The sequence below is a fragment of the Grampus griseus genome (assembly GCF_964374135.1).
Source record: "Grampus griseus genome assembly, chromosome: 4".
In the NCBI taxonomy this organism is placed as follows: domain Eukaryota; kingdom Metazoa; phylum Chordata; class Mammalia; order Artiodactyla; family Delphinidae; genus Grampus; species Grampus griseus.
The window spans coordinates 92,932,273-92,940,592 of NC_138997.1; positions in this window are offsets into that span (position 1 = coordinate 92,932,273).

An 8,320-nucleotide genomic window follows, 5' to 3' on the forward strand; every position below is an offset into this window, starting at 1 on the left:
GGCTGCCTGATCTTGGTCAGGACACTTAACCTGTCCACGCCTCAGTTTCTTCCTCTGAAAATGCCTTCTGTTCATGAGGCTGCAATTGAGATCATGGAGTGTGAAAAGGCTTTGTAAGCTATGAAACTGCTGTGTGAATGTCAGATCCCATCACTGCACCCTCTTTTTTTTTAAAGTCTTTTATTGAATTTGTTACGATATTGCTATCGTTTTATGCTTTGGTGTTTTGGCGGGGAGGCCTGTGGGATCTTAGCTCCCCAATCAAGGATCCAACCTGCACCCCTTGCATTGGAAGGCGAAGTCTTAACCGCTGGACGGCCAGAGAAGTCCCCTATCACTGCACCCTTAAGAGATACTTGACTTCTCCTGCCTGGGAAGGTAAATATCCCTACACAGAGATGCTTGAGTTAGAAACACTTGCAGATCTTTTTTTCAACAGAGGGCAAGCCTTTGTCTGACATGAGCTAAGGTGGCCTGCTGAGGACAAACTTGGGATTTACTACTGCCCTCTTCCCGAAATGACTGCCCCTGCAGGTCAGCATTCGTGCCAGTGGATACACCCCCTTGCCCTCCTTAAATGATGGATCCCCTGCTCTCCTACCGAATTAGCCGTCTTCAGGAGCCACATAAATTCTAAGCTCCAATGTCATCCTAACGATCGAGAACAAGGAGTCATGAGGTTTGTTTAAAGGATGTGAATTTATTTCAGTGCAGTGGCAGGTCTGGTCTTGCCCTGGTCTCGCCCTAGTGTAATGTGAGTGTGTGTGTTGGGGAGGGGAACAGCGTGCTGGAGTCACCGCCATCTTGCCCTTTGGCCAGGCTCCTGAGATTCTGCCCAGTTGCCTGGGGGCTGCTAACCCAGGCACGCAGGACATCCTCCCCGATTTACTGCATGTGCAGGGCTGGCCGAGGGCAGTGGGAATCCACAGCTGGACCACATCTGTCTTGTCCACCACTGTATTCCCAGAGTCTAGCACAGTTTCTTCTCAATAAATATTTATTGGCCAATTAAACTAATTTTTCCAGCTTTCAGATAAACGCACAGATTCTGTCTCTTGGGTTGTGGAAAGAAAGTGGTGGGGAAGAACTAAGACCCTTCTCAGTACCAGCAGGCTTTTTTGACATAGAAAAGTCTTATTTCCTTGGGTACTTTTTTTTTTTTTTTTTTGCAGTGCGCGGGCCTCTCACTGTTGTGGCCTCTCCCGTTGCGGAGCACAGGCTCCAGATGCGCAGGCTCAGCGGCCATGGCTCACGGGCCCAGCTGCTCCGCGGCACGTGGGATCTTCCCGGACCGGGGCACGAACCCGTGTCCCCTGCATCGGCAGGCGGACTCTCAACCACTGCGCCACAAGGGAAACCCTCCTTGGGTATATTTTAAGCTCCCTGAGGAGAATCTATTTATATTTATATCTGTATCTATCCATATCTATATCAATTTTTATTCATATCTAAAGCTATATCTTTATCCATTGTGATTTGTGGCTCTGAATGAACAGGTAGAGCCCAGCTAGCTAACCATGTAATTAATCACGTAATGAACTAATATGAAGAATTTTCATATTCTTCAACTGATTTCATCCTTCAAGCAATCCAGGGTGATGTGCAACATCCTCTCCCATTTGCTGAAGAGGAAATCAAGGCCCTTTGAAGATGAGAGCTGCCCAGGTTGCAGTGGTGATAAATGGTGAAACTGGGATCCGTATCGGGACCCCTGACAACACATTCCATGATGCCTCCCACTCCACCCGTGGGTCCTAGTACTAGATTCTGAAGAGCTCAGGCAGGAAGTGTCGAGGGAGGACTCTGAAGATAAGCTCTTCCTACAAGACATGGGTGGGTTGAAGAGGGGAGACTCATAGCCAGGTCTGCAGGTAGCAGTGGAAGACTTAGTCCGTTTTCTGATTTCAGGGAATCTGTCTGAAATTCTTCTCTTGGTGTTGAGCTTACTCCTGAAAGCTATGTTCGAACACAAACATCCCTGGGAAGGGCAGTCCAGTGAATTAATAGCCATTGGGATTAAATGTGGATGCATTTCAGATGCTTCCCTCAGAATATATTTTGACGAGGGCTGGGGCGGTTTGAGCAGAGGGCATAAGATCACAGAATAACTCAGATGCTATTGAATGAAAGAAAAAATAAGCCCCAAATGTCTTTAATTTAGTCTTATTTAAAATTAAGTTGAGACCAGAGGCCACAGGCTTCAACAGCAAGAAACTTAAGAGGCTATATATCCTTAGAGAATGCAAAGCTTTGAATTAGCCATGGTTTATGGATTAGAGAAGAGCTTAGACGATATTTAAAGACCCATTATTATACATTGAAGTTAAATCTGTACTCATTTTGTAACTTGTTCCCCTAAAGTAGAATTTCTAAGTCTGTTTGCCAAGAAGAGTGAAGCGGTTTCTCATAAAATTATTATATTGACTTGTAAATTTGAGACTGTGAAAGTTGGTTATACAGAAAACCGTCCTTGTCCTAGGAGATTGACTTTACTCACAGACCCACTGTCTGGGACTCACAGATGTACTTCAAATCAACTCAACCCAACTCGAAGATCGGGGACGTTCTCCTAGAACTAGGAACATCGTTAAAGGCCTTCTGATATAAATATAAATAAAGTGATGTATTCATCAAGGTTCTCCAGAAAAACAGAACCAATAAGATATAGATGAGGGGATTTATTATAGGAATTGGCTGGTTGCAGTTAGGGAGGCTGAGAAATTCCATGATCTGCTGTCTGTAGACTGGAGACCCAGAAACACTGACAGTGTACTTTAGTTTCATCCAAAAGCCTGAGAACTGGGGAGGGGTGGATGGGTAGGGCGTGTACGTGATGCTGTAAGTCCTGGTTTGACTGTTCTAACCTGAGAAACAAGAGCACCAATGTCTGAGGGCAGGAGAAGACAGATGTCTTAGCTCAAGCAGCGACAGCAAATGCACCGTTGATCCGCCTTTTTGTCCTATTCAGGCCCTCAGTGGATTGGATGGCGTCTGCTTGCACGGGTGTGGCTGGTGAGGGCGATCTTCTTTCCTCAGTCCACCAATTCAAAAGCTTACTTCTTCCTGAAATCTCCTCACAGACACACCCAGAAATCATGTTTTACCAGCTAGCTGGGCAACCCATGGTCCAGCCAAGTTGACACATAAAATTAACCATCACAAGTGACTCTTGTAAAATAAAGTGACTTGTAAACTAACGTTACTCTGATTAACTTTTTTTAAAAAGGTGCGAAATTTCAGAATAAGTAGTAGAAAACAGATGATAAAGATTAAAATATAGTAACGACATAGAGAACAAAGATCAAATAGAAAAAAATCAACAAAGGCATAACTTGATTCCTTGAGAAAACTAATAAAATAGTGAAATTCTGGCAGTATTGACCAAGAGAAGAAGAAAAATGACAAAAACAGTATAGAATTTCAAAATTTCCCTGACAAAGGGGAGGGAAAGGACATCACAAAATTGGGGAAAGAGAAGAAAGAGCTTTGAGAGGCAAAGCTGGGGACACTTACTGAGTTTCACCTGCTTCTCAGTTTCATCTTGAAGGCGCTATGTATTGTCTCTGATGTCTGCATGCACTAATGATGTCTGAATGAACTAGTGATGTCTGGATGGACGAGGCAGGATTCATCTTGTTGCAATAAACCAAAACCCATACTCCGGCTAGTTAAACAAAAAAGGGAAGTTATTATCTCAGAAAACTGCAGAATTTAATGGGTGACTTGATCTGAGACCCAAATGATACCGTCAGGATTCCTCTCCTGGGTGTGGGGGGGGACACCTTCTCAGGAACCTGTGTGGGTTTCCAGGCTCACACCACCACAACTCCTCGGCCAGTGGAAGAGTGAGACTGCTTTCCAATATGTCAAGCATAGGTCCTGTCAAGCAGTTTTGTTAGCCCTGATTGCTCCAGTTGGATGAGGTAGTCACCACAGAACCAGTCACTGTGGCTGGGCGAGTGGAATGTTCTGGAATGCTCTAGTCTAGAGCCATGTGCCATGGGAAATGGAAGTATTCATCAAGTGAGCCACATGGATTGAATGTTGGGAAGGAATGATTCCCTCCAAAGCAAAACTGTGTCCTGTTGTCATGAGAAGGGGTGGCTCACGCTGGGCTATAGGTTTCCCACAGGTGTCCGTCCCGCTGGTGGTATGGCCAGCGTCTTGAAGGCCTTTCAGCTGATTCGGGAAACTGCATGAAATATCCACAGGCGGCTCTTCAAGAACATGACTGAATTCAAGAGGCCAGCCTGGAGCAGATTCAGAACGAATTCCAGACTTGTGACACCCACTGAGTTTATGAAGCAAGGAAATGATGGGAAGCCAGAAACGGCATCTACATTTGACCAGCAGCCAACCACAAGAGTGGCTTATTAGGGTGATGTGGTCAAAGAGGGATTGGCAAACTCTTTGATTAAACAACAAGAGAGAGACAAGACTCTGTTTTGTGTTATTTGGGGTTTTTTTCCCCAGAGAATCCAATTTGTAGCCATTCAAACCAAGTGCCTTTGAGGTTTGGATGAATACGTTTTCTTCGGTTGTTACAGCAAGCATCAGAGCCAGTTAGATGTTAGTGAACGCTTTCCAAAGCTTAGAGCTCCGGTGAGAACACCAGCAAGGTGGGAGAGGGGGTTATTTGGAAAATGGGGGAGGGGGCTAAGAAGCATGAAGAAGTCTCTGAGATTCTTACAAGATTTACAGTTTGGTTTCGAATTTGAAGATTATGCTTGGTTTAAAAATAGATCCCCAAACTGCAGTATTCTTAGATTTGCAGTTTTCTGCAAGATTTCTGTGATTCCTTGCTGATTGCACCTGAGAGATATTTTCTCTTGAATGTCTTTAATGTTCTTATGTACAAAATGTCATTCATTCATCCCCTCATTCATTCATTCAATCAACCAACATTACATTGAGGGCTCACTGAGGGAGAATCAAGGTTTCATCTTGAAGATGTCCTACCCACCACCCCCCATCTCTTCCTTACCATTTCCACTGGTCCTCTAGCTGCCAACTCAGCATCGGCATGTGGATGGCTCATGGGCATTTCGGAGTCAACACTTCCAATATCAAACCGTTGATACCTGTCTCCCAGCCAAACCTTCTCCTCTCCTAGGCTTTCTCATCTAAAGGGATGGTGTCTCCATCTACCCACTGGCTCCAGTCAAAACCTGGGAGGAGGCATTTTTGACTTTTCCTTCAACTTCATGCCTAAATCCAACCCAGCACCTAGTAGGCTCTGAATCAATACTGACTTAATGACAGGTGGTTGAATGAGAGTGAATGAATGAACAACGCTTTGAGCTGCCTACACATGCTCCTCCAGCCTGTGCCATTTCATCTCCCATAGGAATGTGTGCTCCTGCCATGGAGATGCAGCTTGAGTAACCGTACATATGAACAAGGATTTTTACATTTTGAAAAACTTGCTATTTCCTGGAAACAGATTGTGTCTCTCTGATTGTCTATTAAGTTTTTTTTTTTTTTAACCACTGAAGATCTTGGAATCAAACCAAAGTAATCTGCATTTCCATTTTTATATCTTAATTTATAAACTGCACCTTATAATTTACAAGCATTCACTTAGTGTCTCTAACAGAGATGAAACAAATACCAACCGTGCCAACTATACCACCCAAGTCTTCTCTCTGCACCCTTCCTATCAGGAACTTTCTAGTTTTTCAGGTTGGAGGGAATGGGTTGGAGCTAGACCTAGCTTGGGGAGGGTAAGGATAGAAGTAATAATGATATGTCACATTTATTTAGGGAAGAAAGAGGAAGGTCTCATTATACCCATTTTATAGATGATAAAATATAGGCTGGAGATAGGAGTGACATGACCAAGAAGGTTTGCTTATGAGTGATGGAGCCAGGCCTAGAATCTGCACCTCTGGAATTCTTCATGCCAAGGGTCTTTCTAGGATACTAGATTAGGATCTCTCCACTTTGGCACTGGTGGTATTTTGGGCTGAATCATGCTTTGTTGTGCATTGCAGGATGTTCAACAGCATCTCTGGCCTCTACTTATTAGATGTCAGTATCACCCACCCCACTGTGACAACCAAAACTTTCCCCAGACATTGTCAAGTGTCACCCCTGCTTGAGAACCACTGTGCTAGACTGTGCCCTTGTCCTTGATTAAAATGGAGGCACAAAGGTTAGGAAAATTCATCCCCTTTCACTGCCTCTCACACCCCACACCCCACCCGTTCCCTCCAGTCCCAGGGTTTATCTGAGATTTGCCCTGCCCACAATATCACACAGATCTCTGAACAAATACCTAGTACCTCTTGTGTGGCATTGGATCCTTTATAGTCTTGATCACGTTTAGCTCCCAAAGGTGCATACAACTATCCCATTTTACAGGTGAGGAGACTGAGGCATTGAGAGGTCATAACTTGCCCACAATTATACAGTTAGTAAGTGGCAGTCTGGGCTGCAAACCCACAGCTGTCTAGCTCTGGGGACAGAGAGTTTACCTTACCCACCCTTTTCTCCTTGCTCCTCTTCAACACAGCTGAGAACCTTTGCCTGGGTCAGCAGGAAGGCACTGTGTTTGAGAATCCCCGCACCCTCCTCTCCATAAAGCAGTAGCCCATCTCACTTAAGGCAAACATCTTTCAGGATGTGCAGGACACACACCCATGATTGTGGGTTCATGTGCCTATCACCCTCTCCAGACCGTGGTTTGCGTCCTCAGTGCCAGCACGGCCTTGCTGAGTAAGGCATGTGGGCAACGCATGTCCACACAGCAGTGAAGGCTATGCACAGCAGCCAGCTCTGGAGCAGGATTCTCCTGGCTGTGTCCTGTGTGACCCTGGGCAAGAGAAAAAACATCTCTGAGCTGAGTTTTCCCATCTATAAGATGGGAAGACCCATTTCTCAGGGCAGATGTGAATTGTGTGATGATAAATGTACACTGGTTCCCATGGATACTAGGTGCTGGCTAAATGGTGACCTGCCGCGAATGTCAACTCCCTCCATGAAGTTACCTGCAACAAACTGACTTTCGATTCCTGAACCCCTTTTGGTCAATGTGTGACCCCCCCCATGTAGCCACGTGGGGTTACTTCTTCAGGGCTATATGCCCAGCTAGACTTCAAGCTCCTTGAGGATAGGACCTGTCCCTTTGTTCCCCTGCCCCCTCCAACCAGTGGCCAGCCATACGTGCTCCAAATGACTGCTGAAGGAGTCTAGTATTGGTGATTCCTACAGTAATAATAACCTTTTGCATCAGTCACTGCCTTTTCGGGGTATAGCTTAACATATGAAATGGTTTTCCTTGGTTAGTAGCCTGATGATGGGCCCTTGATTCCCCACTCTGAGCAGCCCTGGTTTTTAGCCATTTTGATTCTGCTTTGGCCATTTTCTTTGATTTCTCCAGTTCACACTACCTTGTGGTAAGATTCAAGCTCCCTGCACCAAAGGTGCGGAGAGAAGAGGGGCCCAGTAGGGCCTGGTTACCAATCCCCAGCCCAGGCTCTCATCCCCATCTCTCCCCAGCCATTTCCTCCTTGATCACCGGCCAGTTACTGATGCTTTCGGTGCCTCAGTTTCCTAATTCGTAGATTAGGACCTGCCTCAAAGGGTTAGAAGATTAAATGTACAGAGCCTAGAACGTATCACACCATTGATCTCTATTAACAATTGCCCCCTGTCCTTTAACTGGGGTGAGTGCGGAGCCTAGTGAGCCGCCGAGGGAGGGAGAACTGGTACGGGCGTTTGAGCTCTGCGGCAAGCAGGCGGCAGGCCCCAGAGCAGCCGGGCGCGCACTGCCGTAGCAGCTTTGCTTGCCTACATGCCTTCAGGAGGGAAAGGGGGACGGCTTCAGTGAGCCCAGGGCGCTGTGGGCAGGGAGCCAGCCCCATCGCGCACCCCAAAAGACAAGCAAAGCCATGCCCGCTGAACTCAATGGCAGCATTCACGTCCTTTAAACATTAATAAAGGCTGCTCAAAATTCCGTACTCTTCAAAGACCCGGGACAAAGTCTCCCTTCCCAGTCATCAAGCCAGTTCCCCAGGCTCTACTCTTTCCGCCGCCAGCCTCTCACGTTTTGGCCCGGCTAAAAGGAGCCCAGTGTCTCCCCCAAATTATTTCGAGCCGGTGGAGGGACTGCGGGCTTCTGATCCCCAACCGCTCGGCCAGGTCCACAGAGGGTCTCCGTCCAGGCCGGCTCCTCCCCTAAGGTCACCCAACTTTCTCCTCTCTCCGCAGCTCCTGGGAAGGGGCCGGGAGGGGCCGGCGGGGCGCGGCGGGGGGCGGCGCGAGGCCCCCTCCCCCGCGGGCGGGCGCCCGCCCCGCATTATTCATTGGCCAGAGCTGG